Source organism: Neofelis nebulosa, chromosome 12, assembly GCF_028018385.1.
Source record: "Neofelis nebulosa isolate mNeoNeb1 chromosome 12, mNeoNeb1.pri, whole genome shotgun sequence".
NCBI classification, from domain to species: domain Eukaryota; kingdom Metazoa; phylum Chordata; class Mammalia; order Carnivora; family Felidae; genus Neofelis; species Neofelis nebulosa.
The window spans coordinates 59907138-59931713 of NC_080793.1; the positions used below are offsets into that span (position 1 = coordinate 59907138).

A 24576-nucleotide genomic window follows, 5' to 3' on the forward strand; every position below is an offset into this window, starting at 1 on the left:
TACCTCGTACTTCTATCTGCTAACAAACCAGAGAAAGCCAAATATGCTCCCCAAACCAATCATAAGATATTCTCCTTGCAGTTAGCCCACTCCAGCTTTTCCATGCTAATAGCCTCCATTCAGAGCATACCTGAGGCTTTCCTTTATTCACTACAAGCTCTTTGACCTCAGTCTTGGCAACTATTTTTTTTTTTGATGTGACACCCAAAGCAAAGGCAACAAAGGCAAAAAATAAATAAATGGGGCTACATCAAACTAAAAAGCTTCTGCACAGCCAAGGAAGCCATCAGCAAAATGAAAAGGCAACCTACATAGTGGGAAAATATTTGCAAACCATTTATTTGATAAGAGATTAATATCCCATATATATAAAGAACTCATATAACTTGATAAACATAACTAAACAAATCTAATCTAAAAATAGGCAGCGATGCCTGGGTGGCTCAGTTGGTTAAGTGTCCAACTTTAGCTCAGGTCATGATCTTACAGTTCATGAGTTTGAGCCCCACATCGGGCTCTGTGCTGACAGTGCAGAGCCTGCATGGGATTCTCTTTCTCCTTCTCTTTCTGACCCTCCCCTACTCAATCTCTCTCTCTCTCTCTCTTTCAAAATAAATAAATAAAATTTAAAAATAGGCAGAGGAGGGATGTCTGGGTGGCTCAGTCAGTTGAGCATCTGACTCTTGATTTCAGCTCAGGTCATGATCCTTGGGTTGTGGGATCAAGCCCAGCTTTGGGCTCTGCACTGAGCATGGGGCCTGCTTAAGTCTCTCTGTCTCTCTGTCTCTCTCTCTCTCTCCCTCTCCGGCCCCCTCCACCTTCCCTTACCCTTCCCTCTTTCTCTCTCTCTCCCTCCTCTCTCTCCCTCCTCTCTCTCTCCCTCCCTCCCTCCCTCCAACTCCCTTTCCCTTTTCCTCTTCCTCTTCCTCTCCTCCTGCTCCTCTCCTCCACTCACACACACACACACACACACACACACACACACACACACTCTCTGTCAAATAAAAGAAAATAGGAAGTGGAGCTGATTAGACATTTTTCCAAGGAAGATCTACAAATAGCCAACAGATACATGAAAAGATGCTCAACATTACTAATGAAAATCAAACTGCACTGATATATCACCTCACACTTGTTACAATGGTTATATTAAAAAAGACAAGAGACAACATGTGTTGGCAAAAATACGGAGGAAAAAGAATCCTTGTGTGCCACTGGTAGGAATGTAAGTTGATATAGCTACTATGAAAAATAAGATGAAAGTTTCTCAAAAAATTAAAAATAGAATGACCATATGATCCAGAAATCCCACTTCTGGGTATATCTCCAATGAATATAGAACTGAATGAAGCTCCAAAGCTGATTCGAGCTTCTGCAACAGTTGAAGTGAGACAAAAATTAATGTTGTTGTAGTAACCAATTAATTCACATAAAGGTTAAACCAGTCCTGTGAACTTTCACACATTCTTACAGATTTTCCAGTATAATCATCTCCAGTAACTAAAGAATCATTATATGATGCTGGAGTTACACTTAATTTACATTTACATTTCTTCTCAAATGTGTAGGTATCTATAGCATGGCAACGTTTTTCTCTTTTTACTTTATTTTATTTTAAATTCCAGTTTAGTTAACATACACTCTATATTAGTTTCAGGTGTACAATATAGTGAATAAATTCCAACTTTTATGATGATATTATTTTTTGAACTCTACAAATTAGTGTGGCTGAATGTCAACTTCAGAAAATTATGATTGTGTCATTCATGAGAAGTTTGGAGGATCTTTTTATTGTGTATCCATTTATAGTTTGATTTTACTGTTGCCAATCATATCCACACAACAGGAAACATTTTTTTTTTAGTTTTATTTATTTAAGTAATCTCTACACCCATGTGGGGCTTGAACTCACATCCCTGAGATCAAGAGCCTCATGCTCCCCTGACTGTGTCAACCAGGTGCCTCAACAGGAAACATTTTTTTAAGTTTATTAATTTATTTTTAGAGAGAGAGAGAGAGAATGAGCAGGAGCAAGGGAGGGATAGAGAGAGAGGAAGAGAGAATCCCAAGTAAGCTCCACACCGTCAACACAAAGCCAGGTGTGAGGCTTGATCTCACGAACTGTGAGATCATGACCTGAGCTGAAATCAAGAGTTAGACGCTTAACTGACAGAGCCACCTAGATGTCCCCAACAGGAAACATTTTTTTAAATGTTTATTTAGTTTTGACAGAGAGAGAGAGAGAGAGACAGCATGAGCAGGGGAGGGGCATAGAGAGAGACACACAGAATCCGAAGCAGGATCTAGTATCTGAGCTGTCAGCACAGAGCCTGATGCAGGGCTCGAACTCGAAGTCGGACGCTCAACAGACTGAGCTACCCAGGCGCCCCATAGAAACATTTTTAATAAAAGTTTGGTGTTTTGAATAATTTGGAGAGGAGTTTTTCAGACTAGTGATGTCTGAGCCAAAATATCAAACATAAGGATCTATACATTTTAGATTAAAAGTTTTAAATCCCCACCACCAAAACGGATTGTTTAATGTTGTTTCTTTGAAACCAGAAATATTTGTAATCAGTACTTTTATACTTTTTTCAAGGATAAAACTTTGTTTAGTGTTTTTTAACATTTGGTTTCCTTATAAGCACAATTTCAAAACATACTCGTTTAGTTACAAAGTTATCAAAGGCACCACTGCCAACACAAATATCAGCATATAATGCTTATTGGCAAATTTTTGTTTTTCTAATCATGAATTGTGTTATTAAGTAGTTTTCAAATAACTTCCCAGCATATAATAAAATCCTCACAGAAGCCTTGGATGGTAAATATTTGGTCATGGTGTTACTTAACTCAGGAATAGCCTCTTTCCTCAGTAGGTTGTAGATTATGGAAGACAGATTATTTTTCTTTTGTATTGTTATTTTTATTTCCCCCAAACTCTACAAACATGGTAATGTGTAGTAGGAAATTAATAAATTCAGCTGAATTTGAGTTCCCAAAGAATATGCCATGCAATTTTCTAGCACAGTAAAATGTATTCAAATTATTATATAGATCAAATTAAACTAATAGGATGATATAAGGCACACACACTTTTAATAACATTTTTATTGAGATATAATCACATACCATAAAATTCATTTTTTGTATAACTTTTTAAAGGGAACACTTTAAAAATAAATACAGGGAACACTTTATTGGGTTTCATATATTTGGCATTGTACAAACGCTATCTTATTTTAGAATGTTTTTATTTTCGAAAGAGAAATTCTGTACCCATCTTCTCACTCCTTGGTCCCTAAAAACCCCAATCTAGTTTCTTTTTTTTTTTTTTTTTTTTAATTTTTTTTTTTCAACATTTTTTATTTATTTTTGGGACAGAGAGAGACAGAGCATGAACGGGGGAGGGGCAGAGAGAGAGGGAGACACAGAATCGGAAACAGGCTCCAGGCTCCGAGCCATCGGCCCAGAGCCTGACGTGGGGCTCGAACTCACGGACCGCGAGATCGTGACCTGGCTGAAGTCGGACGCTCAACCGACTGCGCCACCCAGGCGCCCCATCTAGTTTCTGTCTCTATAGAGTTTATTTCTTGCTTACTCAAGAGATAATCCTTCCAGGCTTGAGATGACACTCCCTGTTGTAAGGATCCAGACTTCTCCCATTTTAGTATTCTGCTTGGGAGTTTAACAGAGCAAAGAGGTGAGGGTAGTCTGTCAGATACAAAATGATTGCGGGAACTCCAAGTCTTTATTCCACATTCTATCTAGAAATTAATGGGAGAAATGGACAAGGATACTTTCTACATTTAGTGACACTTTCTAGAAGTCACTCAGTCCACTTCCACATACATGCTTTTCCAGGACTTAGTCTTATGGCACCAAGTCTAAGGATCATAATCTGATTCCAGAAGGCCATGAACCTTGCTAAAATCAGTGGTTCTCTTATTAAAAACAATATTATATGAATAGGGGGATAACTATGATGTTCTGCCATGGTGTTAAACCCTCTTGAACTTAATAGGCTTATTAGGTTGAAATTTGAAACATCTAAAAAGAAATCCTTTCAAAAGTGCATAGACTATTATAGCAGGGTATCTAGTGGTTTTTGATAGTGGCAACAAAATATTGCATCATTAAATGTAATATCACTAACCTGGATATAAAATCTGTGAGACTAGACCATATTTGTATTGTTTATCTCTTTAACCTCACACTCTGATATAATAGTGCCTGACACATAGTTGCTCCATAAATATCTGTTGGATAGATGAATTAATATATACCTATACATATATATGTATACATATTTGTAGTTACATGGCATATTTACATAGATCTAATCATGGGAGGAGTTGATACTCCCCAAACCCATCACTGCCTGTCACTCCAATTTTCCTAGAATTTAAGAAAAAAAAAAGATTTTTGAAAAAAAAAATGATGCTTTGAAGGAAATGATTTAGGTACTGAAAAAGACATTGAGAAAGTATGGACAGTACTGGGGTAAGGTGAAATCTATTACCTAAATACAGTATAGTTTTCTTCCTAAGAGCCTAACTGCGATCATTTCTTTATTGGACCACTTAGGTATTCTTTAGTTATTTATTGAGAGTTTGTAATATGCCAAGTTTCACTGAAACAGCCAATTTTTTTTCCCAAACCTGTTGCCTATAATTATAATAATAGTTGTGTTTCTGAGATGATAAGCTTGGCAGTCTTAAAAGAAGTGAGAGTTCAAAGTTGTTTTTTTACACATTATTTGCATTTTTCTAAATGAATAGAAGGCTATCTGGTTTTCCAAGTAAGCATTGCTGATAACCCCTACCAAAATTGTGCATATATTACATGAAATTTACATATTTTGTAAAATCTCATGCATTCTCGAATTTATTGGCAGAAAATTCTAGAAATCGGCATGTCTGCTAAATAATGCATCATTTCAGTTTAACATTTAATGAGCCAGAGACTGAGGGGCTGTAACTACCTACAATTAATCATAATATAATGGTGTTATAAGACTATTTGCTATTCTTATGTTTTTTTTTTAAATTAGGGTGTAGTCGTAGCTCTACTTTAAGAAGTTGAAGTTTTAAGTTTCTCTCTAAATGAACTAAAAGGAGAGCCTCTAATTTCTTTCACAACTCTCTCCCCATTAGAAGAATCAGAATCTCTATGTTGCATCATATAAGAGAGTTTGTGTTTGAAACTCAGCTGTGCTTTTTTCTTACTCTGTGTGCTCGTGAGCACATTTATTAAGTTTTCTGGTAATTTTCTCATCTATGAGATTAGGGTGACTGTAATACTTGTTAGGACTTCTATATGAATTAAATGAGATGAATTTATAGCCCTTAGCACAATTCTTGACACAGTATATATTCAATAAATACTATTATTACTACCTAGGACCAACAACCAAGGTGACGGTAGACACATATTAACACATATTAACACATATTAAATGTGTAATTACATGTGCATGATGCCAAACTTGAAAAAATGTAAACATGTGCATTGAAATACCGCTTGTAAGAATACTGCAAAATGATCAATTATCATGTAGAGACTACTATGTAATGATTCATAGCACAGTCTCTGAAGCCAGGATCTCTTTGGTTAGGAGAAAACAAAAAACAAAGAAGAAGAAAAGGATAATAAAGGACAGCTCAGTTCATTTAGAAAGTAGAGATTCACTTGTAAGAATTAAATGAGTTAATTCATACAAAATACTAAGACCAGTGCTTGGCATATGCTATATATTCAGTAAATAGATCTATTAATATTATCCTACCCTGATATATGAACTAATTGGGATTCTGAACTTAATTAAGGTTGGGTTGAATTTTGACTTCACAATATATTAGCAGTAAGACATTTTGGAGTTTATTTAGCAACTGTTAGCTTCCAATCTCTTATCTGAAAATATGGAAAATAATCTCTAATACAAGAGACTTTTATGAGTATCAATGTAGGATACATGCCAAAAAGTGTAGAAATCTTATCACTGTACTATTTACCAATTGCTTATTAACTAGGATTTTCTTAAACTTATCAAACCAATATTTAAATTTATTTACTATTATTTAAAATTGTTTATAATTATTTAAAATAATTTCACAACCTTTAGGTTTCCAGATCATTTTAAAATTCAGCTTCCTCTCACTCCTTCCAAACTATTGAATTCCTGTGAACAAGCCAGGAAAAGAGAACACTGTCTAATTATTTTTAGCATCAGAGAAAACCACCATCTGAAATGCTGATCCATGAATTTCTTCAAACTCTGAGTCACATATCTGATAAATGCATTCACTAATAACATTAATTAATTTATAGAAATATTAATTCAAATGCAACTTCGCAAGATTTCTGCAGTACTATGTAGGCATATGATAGGTTTAACATATTAGAATTTCAGAATTACCAAAAGTGCAATTTTGCTTTGGTCTGCTTACTTCACTTGGCATAAATTCTTTCTGAATGGTTATCCTTACATGGGCAAGTAGTAGAAATGAAAGGAGTATATCTGATCAAGTCTATTTACTAGAATCTTATCTCTAAAATAAAATTTCCTGAAATGCATCAATGATAAAACTCTAACATTGTGCCAGTGTCACTGATAGTTTAATTACTGATCCATCATTACAAACTCTTCCCTAAAAAATAGTTATCTTATCCACATATTGTTAAAATTTATTTTCTCTCTCATATATTTTCTTTAATTATGTCTCAATACTCAGTATTCTTGACTGAGTCAGGCCATGTAAATCATTGTAGAAATGGAATAACGTTTGGGTAAACCATATTTCTGCTTTGGCTTTCTTATGTGTCTAAAATCACTTCTCTGGCTCGGCTTTGGCTTTGAAGAAAAACTAGCCAAATGTGTTAAACATAATTTCTGGAATTCCTGAATTTACACATGGGTAGTGACATATAGTCTGAGTGCCTAACATATCTACTCAGTATAACAATGTCCATAATCCAAACAAGGATGTCCTTTGGATTTACTGTTATTATCTAAATATTCACATTCAGATATAGATAAACATTCTACATATAACTGGAAGATATAAATTCCCTTATGTGCTTTTTATGTTGAAATTCTATTATTCAGTTAAAACTGTCAATTTAATATTGCAGATATGCAACATAGTGCCTGCAGGAGTAATCTAGCATCTGATAGTGCTACAGGAAATTATTGTTCCTGCATTATAGTGTGAAACCTTAAAGCTTGACTTTAAATATTTAATAATAAAATGGTAATAACAATTAAAAATTTTAATATATGTATCCAAAGCATTCATTTCACAATGGTAATACTTTGCTTCAGCCACATGTAGATTCTAACACGTAACCGTTATACATTTACCCCCAATTGAATTTGATGCACCTCTTGATAAAAACGGGGAGCAGAGGGGAAGGTCTCAATATAATTCTTTGACTGACTTGAAGTATAAGCATTCAGAGCACAATAGGTTCTTGGGAAAGTCTTCCTCTTTAGCAAGTATCAGTAGAAAGCAAATCTTTTTTTTTTTTTTAAGTTTATTTATTTATTTTGAGAGAGAGGGTGAGACAGAATCCCAAGCAGATTTGACACTCAGCTCATAGCCTGAAGTGGGGCTCAGTCTCATGACCCTGAGATCATGACTTGAGCCAAAATCAAGAATCAGCTGTTTGACTGAGACATCCAGGTGCCCCCAGAAGTAGACCTTTTGAAGTCCTCTTCTCACTCCTTGTTCTTGCAGGGAAAATAAAAGCAGAATGCAATAGAGAATGAATAGCATGTTCACATGGTTAATCCATGTGCACTGGAATTTGTAAAAGGAGTGGGTGGGACAGAAACCTGTGGAAGGCTGGGAAGCAGTGTCTACCCACTTGGGAACAAGGAGACCTGGGATAATGGCCAATAATTGGAATGAAATACAATGGACTGAGAATCAAAGACTCAGAATTCAGTTAAGTCCTTGCCACCAGTTAGTTCAGTGACTTTGGATTTTTTTTTTAATTTTTTTAATGTGTATTTATTTTTGAGAGAGAGAGAGAGTGAGCGATCAGGGGAGGGGCAGAGAGAGAGAGAGAGCTCCAGGCTCTCAGCTGTCAGCACAGAGCCCCATGCAAGGCTTGAACCTATGAACCATGGGATCATGACCTGAGCCGAAGCCAGATGCTTAACCGACTGAACCACCCAGGCGCCCAGTTCAGTGACTTTGACCAAGAAAGCCTGAGCAGTCATTATTAAAGATTTTACTGCACACATACATTTCAATTTGCAGAATAAGAATAATACATTTTAATGTGAATGTTCACACCTCAGTGATAGTGATATTTTGATTTCCGCTAATATTTCATCAGAAGGATATTGGAAACATTTCATTTCAGTCGTCAAGTGGTTCTTTTAGTATCAGAATCATTTCTGCATATTATAATTCCTCCTAAGAGTTAAATATCATTCCTTTGTGAGATAAACTATGTTATATTATGTTTCCTTCAGTTGCAGTAGAAAATGGTTGGCATAATTTAATGCATAGAACTTTGAGAAAAACCTATCCTTAAAAACAACACTACTCATTAAGACATTGACTACTAGATTCAATCTGTTATGGTTTCTCTCTTCTATTAACTTAAATTGTGATACATCACACAGTAGAGCACCTGCCTATATACCAGTCATTCAGTTTTCTAAAAGGTTCATAAATGCTACTAATTTCTTCACCTATACCAAGATTGAATCTTCAGTGTATTCTTTTATCCATTTAGAGCAGAATCTGCCTAGAAGTAAACAAATCCAAGGGCTTAATCAATATGTGTTAATTAGTAAGTCAGCACTGCATCAAAATATTAAAGCTCTTGCCAAGCACATTAACTTTTAAACATTGTTACATGTGATGGTAACTAAATGACTCAATTTAAAGATAATATTAATTGATATTATAAAGTGTTATTGGGGCGCCTGGGTGGCGCAGTCGGTTAAGCGTCCGACTTCAGCCAGGTCACGATCTCGCGGTCCGTGAGTTCGAGCCCGCGTCGGGCTCTGGGCTGATGGCTCGGAGCCTGGAGCCTGCTTCCGATTCTGTGTCTCCCTCTCTCTGCCCCTCCCCCGTTCATGCTCTGTCTCTCTCTGTCCCAAAAATAAATAAAAAACGTTAAAAAAAAATAAATAAAGTGTTATTAAATCAAATATCAAATAATTTAAGGTATATAATAAACTATTGAGTACCATACAGCTTTTAAATCAGGATTATATATATTATAAATATAATATATTATAATAATATAATATATAATTACAAATATTAGAGAATATTTATAATCATGGAAAGTTATATATTATCCCTGATTTAAACAGAAAGAACAAAGATAAATGTAGGTTTGTAGTATGTTAACTACATTTGTAAATGTGTGTGTGTGTGTGTGGCCCACATGCATAGTGTGTGTATGTGTATATGGGTGTATATATATATATATATATATATATATATATATGAAGCTGTATAAATGAATGCAACTAAGGTTCTGTAACATATGCCAAATAAATTTTGCTTGCAGATGTACCCATCACCCATAGTCCCATAAGAAGCAAAGGAGACAATAAAAATCCTCTACTTGTTTGTCATCCTGCATTAAGGAGCTCAAATTAGAGTAATTAATCTTAAATCACAATAGTTTGATGTGACCTGAGTAATGATAATGCTATTTCAGACGAATATTGTAGTCAAAATTATTTGTTAAATTATATGTATACTAATTAATCATACAATGAAATTTTTCATAATATGAATCACTATTTAACATTTTGTGATGCTTGAATTAAAATGCAGTGCCAGTGCTGATGGAAATATTTTTGGTTATACTTTTCTAGGTCTCAGGGTGGTGAACCTCTTCTCTGAATTCCTAACCTGTGAGCTTATGGTAAGATTATAATTAATAAATTCATTTTTGAGTTTTTTCCCTTTATTATCACTATTTGATGTTATCCAGTAAAAATAGAGCTAATTTGCAGAGTTCCCTTGATACTTTATGATACCTTTACATAAATGTTGATATGTGATACTTTCTATCAAATGTTTATGTTCTTGGGTAGATTATAGTAATATAGTCACTTGAAATAGTCTTTGATAAGTTCTAAGTGAATTTGAAGGCATTGTTCAGAAAGGTAAGATTTATAACTCTGAAAAAAGTTCTTTGGACATGAATGACAATTTTATATATTAAAAATTTTTTATAATAACGTCTATTTGATGACAATGAATAGAGGCAATGAGTTATTGAAAGGAAAACTTATTTTAACACCTGTCAAGATTTATCAAAATTGGGTTCCTCTAGGAAAGCTTGATATTACAGCTTTATAAAGTTGAAAGTAAAATATGTAACTATGGAAATAGATATGATAAAAAAATAACCCGTGACTTCTAAGGTGATTTTATGGGCTTTATTAATTTGTCAGTTACTTTGGTTAATTGTATTCAATAAAATTTGTTAAAAACGTAAATCTGGATTCCATTTATAATTGATTACTACAGAATGTAAGAAACATAAACATAAGTTTAATAAAAGAATGTTCAGTTCATCTCTTTTTTTAATTGTAAACATGATGAAGATTTATCCGCTTGTAGCTGATACATAAAATGGGGATAATATGGGCATTTGTGTCATATATTTTATATGTTCGGGTAAATGATGTCTTGGAAAACACAAAAGTGATTGAGTAAAACTTGTTGATTTGGTAATACAGCATTATTGAAATGTATCTTGAAGAAGTTTTAAGTGATTATAGGCAATGACCAGCTCTGGGCTATGTAAGGTGTATGCTTTGGTTACATTTTTTTTTTTTTTTTGAGTCACTCAACATATGATTATTAAAGACAAGTGTCACATAGAAGCAAGGGGAATTTCACTGGTCTACTCTGTTGATACAGGACTCTGTATCAATGGACTCTATTGATAATGGAAGACATTTTTGTGAAATACATTATTTGGATATGCATAAAGCAATAATTTTATTCCTAATACGTATTGTTAAGTTGTAACATATTTTACAAATATATCCAAATTAACTTTTCTCACAAGTCAATTCGACTTATAAAATATGTCAAAATATTTTAAAAATGTACACTCATCATTTATCATCTCATATCTTAAATGCACAGTCTTTGTGAATTGTAACAAAATGAACCCACCCTTATAATCAGCTCTTACATTAAAAAGAAAAGAAAAATAAAGAATAAAAGATAAAACATTATCGTACTTTGAAGCCCACTACATAGTGCACTTCTCGTAAGTATTTGCATGGAACATAAGCACTGTATTGACCTCTAGAAGGATAGATTACTTCCTATTTTACATTCTATTAATGAAGTCATACAGCAGTTACTACTTTGGTTCTTTTTCTCAGCATTATATTTGTAAGATTATATGCAGTGATAAAGCACTCATTTTCATTGCTGTGTGGTATTCAACTGTGCCCATATACCAAATTAGGATCTACATCCCATTGATAAGCATTTGGGTCATTTCCAGACTTTGGCTCTTATGAATAGTGGTTATATGTCTATCTGGAACATGTGTTGCAGGAAATGCATGCATGAATTTTGTTGGATATATAGGATATGCATATGTTCTGCTTTAGTAGATACTGATAGTCTGCCAAAGTGGTAATATGGGATTTTCAAAGCAAGATGTGAGAGTGAGTTGCTCCATATACTCACTAACAGGATTTTGCATCCATCTATTTTAGCCATTCTAGTGTGCTTATAGAAATATTTTAATTTGAATATGTTGAAAGTTTATGGCATCCAACACGTCTTATGATTATTTGTCATATTTGTGATGACTGTCATATGACTATTCTCCTTTTTGAAGTGTCTAAGACTTGCCCTTTTTATACCATACCGTGCATCCTTTTTCCTTAACCATATACCAGATAAGCTGTTTGAATCCTCTGTGATAGAGCTGGCTCAAACTGATTCACAAGACCAACTGTTAAAGTGTCAGGAATTTTGGGAGCTGCTTGATAGTTTGAAAATCTTCCATGGTAGAAGTGTTTATTTATACCACACACACTGGCAAACATGAAAAATAGGGCTTTATTTTTTCTTCTGGGGAGTTGGTCGTTAAACATTTACTGGCATACCACTGGATATTTATATTGTATATTAAACCATTTGGTGGTTTTTCTTTGTACTCTCCTAGTGGTGTCTTTTGATGAATAGAAATTCTCAAGTAGGTTTGTTTCTTGTCTGACTATTGTCCCACTTAATAAATATTTTTAAAAAAGAAATATTTGCTTTGCCACGCTAAGGAATTTTCCTATGGTTTCTATAAAAGCTTTATTGTTTAAATTTTTACATGTAATGACCTCTAGGTTTTAAGAATACTATTGTATTGTTAAATTGTAAGGATATTGTTATTTTCTTGTATGTTTAAGATAGTTTGCTGGAAAGCTTATCATTAGAATAGTAATTGCTCTGTGTTTATTTTAACTTTTATTGTAAAATTCATAAATAAATATGAAGATGCTGATATTTATTTAATACTTTAATGTCACTGTTTATAAGCAATTTGTAGGACTTCATAAAATTAGATATGTACTTATGTATTATCTACTGTCTGTCACACACTATAATCAGTTTTGTGGCCATCAGTTACAATTTTGAAATGAATATTCAGCAGCATAACAAAATTAATATTTGACTTTAACCCTTATGTATTATGATAATTTTTAGCATATATTAAGTGAAGCAAACTCTTCAAAATAAATTATCTACAGAATCATTAAAACATTAAAAATTAAGCTAACAGTTTAGTATTCAAATAAAATTATTATAATGCATTTACTTGCCCCCAAAATATTTTATAATAAATTACTTAAACACATAACAGTCATAATAAATACAGCCTAAAAGATTAACAACAGAATACTGTTGTATGTACTACATTGAGATTTTATTTGCCTTGAGACTTATATATAGACATATGTATGTACAATATTTTCCATGACAAACACAGAAGTGCATCACATACCTGTTTTTTGCTTGATAGTAACAATAGTATAAAAATCAGTATTACTTCATCCTTAAAACTGTCAGTTATGCAATTGTATATATGTTTGCCATAGATTGTATTGTCCCATTATGCATGGTTTTTAATTGTTTTTTTTTTACTCTTGAAGTAATCATCTTGATTTAAATACAAAAAATTATCTCCATAATAGTTGAAATATTTGAGAGATATAATGAAACATAATGGAATTAAATAATTATTTAAAACAGAAAATGCAATAATTTAATACTCACATATCCAATTTTGACCATTTCTTTTTAAATCTCTAGGTCCATAATACAAGACATTTAATTAACTTTGGAGTAACTCCTAACTCAAACAATGGAAGTGCAAAAGCAAACCCTATAATAGGCTGCTTTTAATAATTAGTTATTTTTTTTAATCTTTATAATAGTGAAAAATCTGATGAGAAAAATGTAGGGGTCATAGATTAAAATCCTTGAAGCAAAAGAAAGGTAGTATCTCATTTATTTTCATGTGTTTGGAGAACATAGGGTTTGTATCAGTTCTTTTTTTTTTCCTTTCAGACTTTATTGTCTATTTTAGGTAGCCAAAGATGATGAAATATGGAGTGTGTGTACTAATTAAAAGCTAATAGGTGACTTTCACTTTTACTAAATTATTGTTCTCTGTGGGGTATTTAGAGCAGGAAAAACAGACGTAAAACACAGACACCACAGAAAGGTGTCTTCAAGATTGGTACAGTTTATGTAGCATTAATAGGTTTGATCTTCCACTAGCCATTTCAAATAGTTAATAAAGTTTATTAATGAATTTATCTTTGAAATACAGCATAGTTTACACAAGTACTTCAGCATTTAATTTATGAAGGTATCCCTGAAGGTAAATGTTAGTTAAAGGGAAAAAATGCATTTGAGACACACTGATACAAGTAAATGATGCCAGTTAAATACACTTGGCTTCATTTTCACAGAGATGACAGAGCTTAGGGACAAATAAAGTTCAAAGACATGTAATTAACATGCTGCATGAAGGAAAATTACACCAACTGAGGAATTATAAACAGATTGTTTTATTATTCATAGTTTGAACTCAAAATTGAAAGAATACTGCAATTAAATTATAATCTAAGAGCATGAATATCCTTTAAAAAGGCAAAAAAATATATAAAAGTTTTGGTAATATAAGTGAATATTAACTTGAGAATAAAATAATTGTACATACAAAATGCTCTTTTTTCTTTTATTTTTGTTTACCCTATTCAATGATATATTTATTTCATTAAACTATTAAGGTAATATTAGGGTCGCCCCCAAAATAGAAATATTTCCTAGTTCCTGGCATGATATCTGGCTGTAGCAGGTGTTCTGTAAATATTTGCTATCTTAGAAAATCAATTGTATATGAGCTAGAGAAACAACTGGCTTTCTTTTGCTAAATCAAATATTTGTTTCTCAAACATATTCCTTTTCCAACCTTTTTTCCCTCTTCCCACCACCTCCCTCCCTCTTCTTTTTTTTTTTCCTCTCTCTTTCCTTCCATTTCCAAAAATGAGGAACTTACTATTGCTATGAAAATGACTAACTTGGGGCTCCTGGGTGGCTCAGTCCACTGACAGCACAGAGCCTGCTTGGGATTCTCTCTCTCCGTCTCTGACTCTGTCTGCCTCTCCCTCTCTCTTAAAATAAATAAACATTAAAAAGAAGGAGAAGAAGAAGAAGAAGAAGAAGAAGAAGAAGAAGAAGAAGAAATAAAATGGCTGACTTATGTCACAGTGGGGGAGCTGACAAAGTTTTTATCTTACTGATTTCACATTTAATGGGGAAAAAGAAACATGCAAAACAAATCTTTGCTAAATGTCATTACAGAAAACATTCTGAAATATAGAATTATGAGGACAGGAATTGGTATTTAAGCTAAAAGCTTTAAATGAAAGGTGAGTTCACCACATGAGGAAATGGAAAGAGAAAGTGGGTATAAAAGGATTTCTAGGATCTTAAGAAAAGAAGAACTTGAATGTTCAAGGAAATATAAGAATGCTAGTGTAGTGGAGTAAGTGTAGTAAGTAAAAGGAGAGGGGATTGAGATGAAGTAAGCATTTAAGTCCATGACAAGTATATTGGATTTCATTGTAAATGCCACTGGAAACCACTGAATGCTTTTAAACAAGTGTGTGGTAATCCCATTTATGTTTTAAGATAAGTGCTTTGTGGAGAATGAATTAATGGGCAATAAGACTAGACATGGAGAGATCATTTAGGAAACACTTGAAGATTGCCAAAAGAGAAAGATGTGATGTCCTGAACAAGGATGGGATCACTGGAATGGATTTTCAATCTATTTTGGAGGTAGAACCAAAAGGACTTAATCATTGATCGGATGTAGAAGGTGAGAAAAAAGACAATGAGCATGAGGCCTAGATTAGAGCAGTTGATTGTATAACAAAACCATTCACAACTGAGTTGACCAAGATGAAATTGGGAGACAACTCTAGTAAAAGAATCAATAACTCCATTTGGGATCAAGAATGTATTGTCTTACCTTCTACTCAGAGTGCAATTTGTAATTGTTACTTCAGATAAAAACCAAATTAGAAGCAGGGAATAAGGATTCAATACTGGACATTCTAGAGATTCATTCAGGTCAATGATCTAGCAACCCAGACTATTTTAGCTAATTGTCCTGGGTTGATATATGTAGAATTATGTATGAATTGACACTGCAAAGGCATATAGTAATCATTGGGACTAAGCATTGTATGGGATAAGGTTGAGATTAAATACATTTTTAACACAACAGACTTCAACAATATTTGGGATTATAAAATGAGTCTACAGTGAGATTGAGGCGGTGATAAATGGAAAGGAGTAGCATTGGCTGGTATTCTTTAGAGAAACAACTGGGGAAAATAGGTAAATGTTATTTCATTGAGCAAAGAATTTCTAATTTTAACATGACTTTCACAATTGAACATATGCACTGGTAGGAACAATATGGAAAGAGGAATTTACTAGAATAAGTGGAAATTGAAAGACCTCTATAAACTTCTATCATCATCATTATCTTTAGGAAAACAGATCCCAATACTTGAGGGAATCTGATAAGAGGAGAAATGAAAACAGAGCATTTATCTGTCATTAACTTGCACAGAGGTTTCTGTATGTTCCTATCTGCCTTTTTTGACAAAGCTGAAGATATTGGAAACCCCATAATTCCTTATATCTGTTTGTCTGTGAAGGTGGGACACCTGATTCTTTGAAATTGTGATCCCTGCTGCCTCATTTCATTTCTTTAATAGCATAATTATATCATAATTCATATCTACCCACACTATCATAAACTGACCTGTATTCTGACACATTTTATCTGAAATTTTGACCTGAGGAATTTTTTGCATTTACTTCAGATCATCCCACTCTATTTTAGTCCAGAATATCCTTCATTATAATCTTGAGAACAGCATATGATATTTAGCCATGATTAATAAATACAGAAAAATTTTGCATTTATCATAAGACTTCTTATTCAAAGAGCTCCTCTTTACCCATGATAATGAGAATTTATCTCAGCAACAGAAGGATTATGATATGGTAAAACTAAAACCTTAATTATCTCAGGACTTTTATCTATTAATTATATGTACAAATGATCCCCTACTAACAATGTTGTGAACGCTATACATATTGAGTAGAAACCATACTTTGAATTTGAATCTTTTCCCAGGCTAGTAATATGCGGCAAAATCCTCTCCCACGATGCCAGGCAGTGACAGTGATCCACAGCTACCAGTCAGTAATGCCATCACAAGGGTAAACAACTGATACACTCACAGCCATTCTGTAGCCACACAACCATTCTTCTTCCCTTCAGTACAGTATTGAGTAAATTACATGAGATTTTCAACACTATTAAAGAATTTTGTCCAGTAATAAACCAATGTAAGTGTTCTGAACATATTTAAGGTGAACTAAACTAAGCTGTGATGGTCAGTAAGTTAGGTGTACTAAATGCATTTTAATTGATGACATTTTCAATTTATGATGAGTTAATCAGGTTCTAACCCCATCATAAGCTAAAGGAATGTATTTTGAACTTGTAATTTCAGATTCAAATAAATAAGCTAAGCATGCTTATTTTAAATCTGTTGTTACTTGTTATAATCATTCACTGAGTTTATTAGTGAGTTTATTTCAATGTATAATTATTTAAAAAGTAAATATGTTATCTTTCATATAAAAAACACTAGAAAATGTATTCATTTCAATGACTGTGTCTTATTCCAATCTGGTGGGCTACAAGGAAAGACAATGCTATTATAAATACCTGTTATCTTGAAATAAGCTTAAGAGTAAAAGATTTTTTTTTTTTTGCTGTATTCAGAGAGTTAAATATATTTTTACCTTAAGTTGGTAAGTCCCTATTATCTCCTCAGAGTAAGGTCACGAGTCATGTCAGGATGGCTGAGTGGTCTTAGGTGCCAGACTTAAAGTAAGGTCATAAGTATTTTAGCTCATAAGTAAATTGTCATAAGAAATTACAATGGTATCAGTGAGAACTTGTCATAGAAACTCTACTGGTTTTCCAATATTTCCAAGTTCTCTGGGATGGATAATCCTCTGTACCATTGAAAAACAGAATGGAACAAGATGGAGGGTGGAGAAAGGCTAAGGAGGTTGAGGAAAATCTATCATTATTCCAAAATAAATATCAATTTTTAACAGATACAATAATTATTATTCTGTTGATGCTTCTATTGTGCTGGATATTTATAAGAGGTAATGGGGTGTGTGTGTGTGTGTGTGTGTGTGTGTGTGTGTGTGTGTAGTGAGAGAGGCAGAGAAATTACAGATACTCTAAATATTTTGAAGCAGCTTAAACAGGATCCACCTTCCCAGTACCCTTCCCTCCAACTTAAAAACACCATTTAATATCTGAATGAATGGAGAAGTCATAAGCTCTGAACATCTATAATTTAGGGACAATGCTAATTTTCTTTTTTGAGTATATATCTTTAAAATGATTTTTTTGCCCCTAATATAAAATCTATAAAATGAACTTACCTAAGGTAGACTCTCTCCCTGAAAGTGTTATATGAAAAATATTAGCTAAGAGGGGTTTTTATTTTGATAAGTCTCTGAAGCTAAGAAGTAAGATATTCAAGTGTACTATTATTATAAATGATAACATTTATAATCAACCGATACCTAATTCAAACAAAAATCTTTGTGAACCTCAAGAGTTTCTAACATGTCTCTTATTAATAACAGTGGCTTCCCATTTTCAAGAGATATATATGACTACCAGAATATAAATCTGGTATAGAGATAGTTTCCTATGGCATCATAATTTTATAATAAGTCAATTTCCGATAGCAGAGTAAACATGTTTATCATTGTGAACATTGATTTATTTCACTTCATGGATTTTTTTCAAAATTGAAAATAATTATAACACATACATATTATAAACTGACTAAAATAAGATTCTTTACTTCAAATTATTCATAAAATATAATTTTATTCATGAACTTTCAGAGTTCCTTAAAGGTATCATTAAGTAAGGAAGTCAATTGTTCTTCTAATGTAAATTTCAAGCGTGACAGGTAAAATGTTATATAAAAAGCTTACCATGCAAAATTGTTTTGAATACTATTGCTAGAGCATTTGCCCACGCATGAAATAGAGATATAACTTCAAAATTTTCAGGTCAAACCACAGCATCAGGAAAAGGTTGAATATAAATTAAGGATAAAATCCAATATATTTGGGAGGGACTACATTTTCTTCTTGAGAAATCATAGAAGGACACACTTATTACACTTGGTATGAAATTTCAAAGTAAAACCAAAAAAAAAAAAAAACCAAAACCTGACTTTTCTAAGGACACACATAACAAAAGCACCAGTTTGTGGTTTGTTCATTGTTTTATTTTATACTTGTGGAAATAAGTATAAGGCATTGTGGTTATTCTGAAGGATGCATGAGGAGAAAGGATTTTACTAGGGACCACGTATGTGAGAATATTCATTCCTTAACATTTTCAGCACAGGCTTCTTGAAGGTAAAGTGTTCACAACCCAGTTCCAATCACTGGGCTACCAACTGAATAAAAGCTAATTTTGGAACTCCCCAATTAGTGAAAGGGAAGGACATGTGGATATGTGAATTATATCATCCTAAGAACAACAGTAAGATCTGTTGAGCATGCACAGTATGCCAGTCAATATGTTAAATCCTTTACAATGATTATTTATTTTAATCCTTACAGTATCCCTGAGAGAAATAAGGAGAGTTGCTTATTCCAGTAAAATTTAGATTAAGAGATGGTATCAAATTTGCTCAAGTCATTGTGGCCAGAGAGAGGTGTACCAGAGATGATAGATCCTATTAGAAGGATATGAAACAGATGTTATAGGAGAGGCTAGGATAATAATAAATTCCTAAAAGAGTCTGTGAAGATATCCTACTTCATAGATGCGAAATTTAAGCTAGGTCTTACAAAAAGAATATGAGATTCGCTGGGTAGTAAAGGCAGATAAGGGGAATATTTCCATCTAATACGATTTTCCATAGCCTTATGGCCTTCATTTTATCATTTATAATATGTGCTAGTGGGACAACATGATTTCCAAGGTTTTTTTTTAGTTCTGGAATTTTATAATGCTATTTTTTTTTTACTCTACATAAAAAGAAAAGAAGAGGCTTCTGAGCAAATGCTGAAGCATCTGAGACATTTGACAATATATCACTGATTCTCCAAAAAGAAGAAAGATTTCTTTTATCTTGTGCATGGATAAAACATCATCTGTTTTCTTTAAAGATAGCTACTTATATGCAGAATTTTTCCCCTTTAAAAGAGCATGGGAGAAAATATGATAGTGACATATGAAGGAACAGCCTAGCCAGTCTGTGGTAGCTGATAGCTTAAGAATCTGTATTCCATGAGCCCAATTATCTCTGGTTTAGGGCTCTCTTACCTTTTTTATTGGTACTTTGGAAAAAATTCATGTTTTAGACTCAGAAGGATTTCCTACTGTCACGAGAGAAAAGCCAGGGTATTTATAGCTTCTAGAGAGGTATTGTGCAGTGCTGGTGGTGACAGCCACTTAGGCTCCCAGAAAAAGCCAATGGAGATGGGAAGATAGCAAAAAACAACAATGATAACAACAAACACAAAACAAAAACAAAAAAACAAATAGAAAAATGGCTATGTTTCTATATCCCCTCTACCTTAGGCATTTTCCTTATGGAACATTGAATGAACAGGGTCAGGATGAATTTGTTAGGAAGGTTTAGGAAACCATTGCCCTATATCATCTGTATTTATAGAACATTTCTGTAATTTATTCACCAAGAAACAATTGGAAAACCTCTGTTCTCATTTCAGGGAGAATGGAATAAACTTACAGAAGTTAGCATGGTGAATCAGAGCTTTAATGGCCCAAGTAACTGGAAAGACTAATACATATAGGGTGGTCCTATTAATATAAATATATCTGCATTTATATGTATGTTAATTATCCAAAATAATTAAAATCACATACATCAAAATAAAGTGCACACAAGTAAGTGAGAATGTTTCTGTGTTGGAAATTATTGCAAAAGTCAAGGGACTTTCTTAGACATATAGAAATATACCTTGGTGTACAGAAATAAAGCTGTGCCTTTGGAATTCATGACTTTGAGTGTAGTATTTATAATACTGTCAGAGGTCCCTGGGTGGCACTGTTGGTTAAGCATCTAACTCTTGATTTTGGCTCAGGTCATGATCTCAGTTCATGAGTTCGAGCCCCATGTCAGGCTCTATACTGACAGTGTGGAGCCTGCTTGGGATTCTCTCTCTCTCTCTCTCTCTCTCCCTCTCTCTCTCTCTCTCTCCCTCTCTCAAATAAATAAGTAAACATAAAATAAAAAAGGAATCCTGTCAACAATTAACTTTCATTATAGAAAGAAGAAAGATCATAAAGCTTAGACATTGGAGGAGAAATAGAAGAGTACAATTTCAGAGAAATAAAAGGGAAACAAGTAGTTTCTCAAGCCAAGAGCTCTGTCTTCAAATCCCAGCTAACCCTGTTTCTCACCCACCTAAATCTCTGTTAAGTGCATCACAAATAATAGTGACAACAACAATGTCAAGAAAATAACCATTTCATTCAGCCAAGAGAACACCATTGACATCTTAGCTATTCATTTGTCATATTGAGATCTTTTCTTAAATGAGTATTTTAATAAACTGAGCTATCAACTATGTGAATATATGTGATTATGAGGTTAATTTTGAAGTTGTGTAATAAAGCTTGTTTAAAATGAGTATTCTATCTCTTAGCTGCTAATAATGATAATAACAATAATGATAATACAGATACAAACACTTTCTTGAATACTGTTTACCGAGTAAAAAGAATTTAAAGAAAGGTCACCAACATGTTTTTGTATCAGGTGTAAGAATCAATAAAAACAATGAAAAAATACTTGAATTCATTTTAAGACCCTTGGATGTTCCTATTTATATGTTATGACATAGTTTTTGTTTGTTTTTAATTTGGACTTTAAACAGTATAATTATACCAGAAAAGAAACCTGAAAACACTTCTAGTGATGTATTTTAAAAGAAGTTGGATATGAAAGAGTTCCATGGAAAAATTACTTATGAAAGAAAATCATCAGAGACTAAAGCAGGAACATAGTGTAGGAGGAAGGCGGTAAATGCCTGTGCAGTTTTAGAACGGGATAAGTTTAGCTATTTGATGCTGACAGACAACATTTCTAATCAAAAAGCACATCACTAATAATGACTACTGCATTTTGGTAGATTAACTACCAACATACTAAAAAGGAGTTCAGAGACATTTTCTGATGACTTTGCTTTGACCTTTATCTTTAATCCAGGAATGGTCTTGTTAAAATAACCATTATTACTTTCTAGAACTACATGGTAAAGAAAAATAATTAATTATTCTGTTATTAAAGCCTATGAAACTCTCCACTTATCAAAAAATCAAGGTTATTTTATGTTTTATGAGAAGGGGAAACTAGAAAACTAAAAAATAAAAATAAAAAAAAAGTTGGAGAGGGAGGGAGCCAAACCATAAGAGACTCCTAAAAACTGAGAATAGGGGCACCTGGGTGGCTCAGTCGGTTGAGCATCCGACTTCAGCTCAGATCATGCTCTCACTGGCTGTGTGATCGGGCCCCACGTAGGGCACCACGTCAATCTCTGTGCTGACAGCTCAGAGCCTGGAGCCTGTTTCAGATTCTGTGTCTCTCTCTTTCTGCCCCTCCCCCACTCACATTCTCTCTGTCTCTGAAAAATGAATAAACCTTAAAAAAAATTTAAAAACTGAGAATAAACTGAGGGTTCATGGGGGGTGGGAGGGAGGGGAAAATGGGTGATGGGCATTGAGAAGGGCACCTGTTGGGATGAGCACTGGTGTTGTATGGAAATCAATTTGACAATAAATTTCATATTAAAAAGTAGGAAAAAAAAGAAAACTAAAAGATAACGCTTTTTAATTTTTTAATTTTTTTGTAGTCAGCATCAGTGACTTTACCTGAAACAAAAATGATTTTAAAATATTGCTTATACGAGTGTATTCCACTCATTTGTTCAAAATTCTGTGAGCGTCCTAGAGAAAATAATTATATAACTGAAAACCCAGGCAATAATTCTTATACAATCTTAAAAAGCTACCTTTATGGAACTAGACTCCATGTATCTATGTGTTTGCATCCACTAATAATTGAACTTGTGGTTTGAAATGGTGCACTTTTACATCAAATGTATGCTGTATTAATTCTATTATAATAATCAGTTTTACCTTTCATCTATAAAAATAAGCAGTAACAAATATTCAGGCAGATTTTTTGCAAATTTAAAGACACAAACAATATTTCACCATATTGTAGCTTCATCATTTAAATACTCAAGTTTTCAGAGAAGAGTGACGAAATAGTCATCTTACCCATAAACATCATCCTTTATAATTCCTGCACTATATGCAGATATTTTCTCCAAAAATTATGATATGGAAGAAAAAATGAATAAGCAATAAATTTATTAGAATTTAGTGACAAGGTATGCAAAGAATTCAGAATATAGGTCACAAAACACAAAAAGTAGAGTCAACCATAGGTTACTGGTGAGAGCTTGAGTGTATAAAGTACTCTCATCACCATTTCTGTCCAGGCTGAGTTGTGAAATGCAATTAATTCCATTTCCCACTTTTAGTTTTTCTTATGTTAAATTTAGAAGGCAGCCTGCCAGCTCTGATTAAGATTTTCTTAGAAAAGAGGTGCTAGAACATAAAACAAGACTGTTAAAACCATTGTGTAAGCATAATGGTTTAGATCAGGTGAATGCAAATTTAGTGTGCACATTTCCCAGAGCAAGCTTGTTAAAACACAGATTTTCAGGTACCCATGCCATCTAGGGTGTCTGATTTGGTAAGATCTGGAGTAAAGCCTGGGAAGTGACATTTTAATCAAGCATCCCAAGGTGATTCTGACACAGGTTGTTTTTAGAATATTTTTTTGGGGAAACTGTTTCTGAGAGGAATGAAGAACAGAGTATATTATTATATTAAAGCAAAATGGGGAGAAAACAAGGGATTAAAAATGTGAAGAAGGGGGCAGTAATAAGGAGGAAAAGAGGACTCTGGTATTGACATACTTAGTTAAAAGGAATTGCTTCCTATATTATTTAATCTTCACAAAATCTCTGTGAGCCACATTATTACCTACATCTCATAGAATGTTATCTTTGACTCTAAGATACTAATGACTTTCAATACGTTACCAGCGTGACAGACTCCAAATCTCCTGCTATTTTCACTATACCAAGTGAAATGGTGGCAGAGCAAGGGGTGAGGGCCGTAAGACTGGAAAAAAAGAAATCATTGTAAGCAACAACTCAAAGAGAAGCTAACAAGTTTTTGTGTTAGTTACCTTCCTAAAAGGCAAGTGCCAGTAGTAGGTTAAGAACTAAAAAAAGGCTTGGGGGTGGGGGGGTGCGGAGAAAAGAAAGAAATACAACCCCAATCATTTTTGTAATCCATTGTGTGCGTGTGTGCACATACACACCAGAAATCTTTGCCACCTGGAAATTAATGGCTATAGATATGTTTAAAATCTTCTTTATGTCACAAATGCTGCCAGGTTTTCCTAAATCCAACATTACATATTTTCTCCTTACCACTTTGTGCACACATACTGCCAATAAATCCAACACCTTCGGAAGTGCTTACCTTGATCTTCAGATTTTTTTTATAGAAAATAAACTTCTATTTTGACTCAAATTACCATTTATATTCACATGGTGAGTAAACTTTTAGCCACTTAGCCAATTATGATGAGTCAATTATGATTTATGGAAATGTAGTTAAAATTGTCTATCCTTGAACTATGAAACATTAAAAGTTGTCACTTCCCCTTACCTGAATTTGGAACAGGGAAAACTGAGGCTTCTACTCTTCTGCTTCTCTTCTCCTTCTACTCTTCTTTTGAACTTCTAAAGGTCTTCTCTTTAGCAATTTATTAATGAGTACTATTATATAACACTTTCTCCA

The 24576-nt window shown here is 33.4% G+C and overlaps 1 protein-coding gene across 34 annotated transcripts in view; it reads left to right on the forward strand.

Annotated features, from left to right (window-relative positions):
• Positions 1–24576, forward strand: part of PTPRD (protein tyrosine phosphatase receptor type D) — a 2222827-nt gene that overhangs the window by 1016722 nt on the left and 1181529 nt on the right. For all 34 annotated transcript variants that reach the window (XM_058695363.1, XM_058695354.1, XM_058695368.1 and 31 more), the window contains one exon: positions 9854–9903. The gene's annotated coding sequence lies outside the window, so the exon portion shown is untranslated. The remainder of the gene's footprint in view (positions 1–9853; positions 9904–24576) is intronic.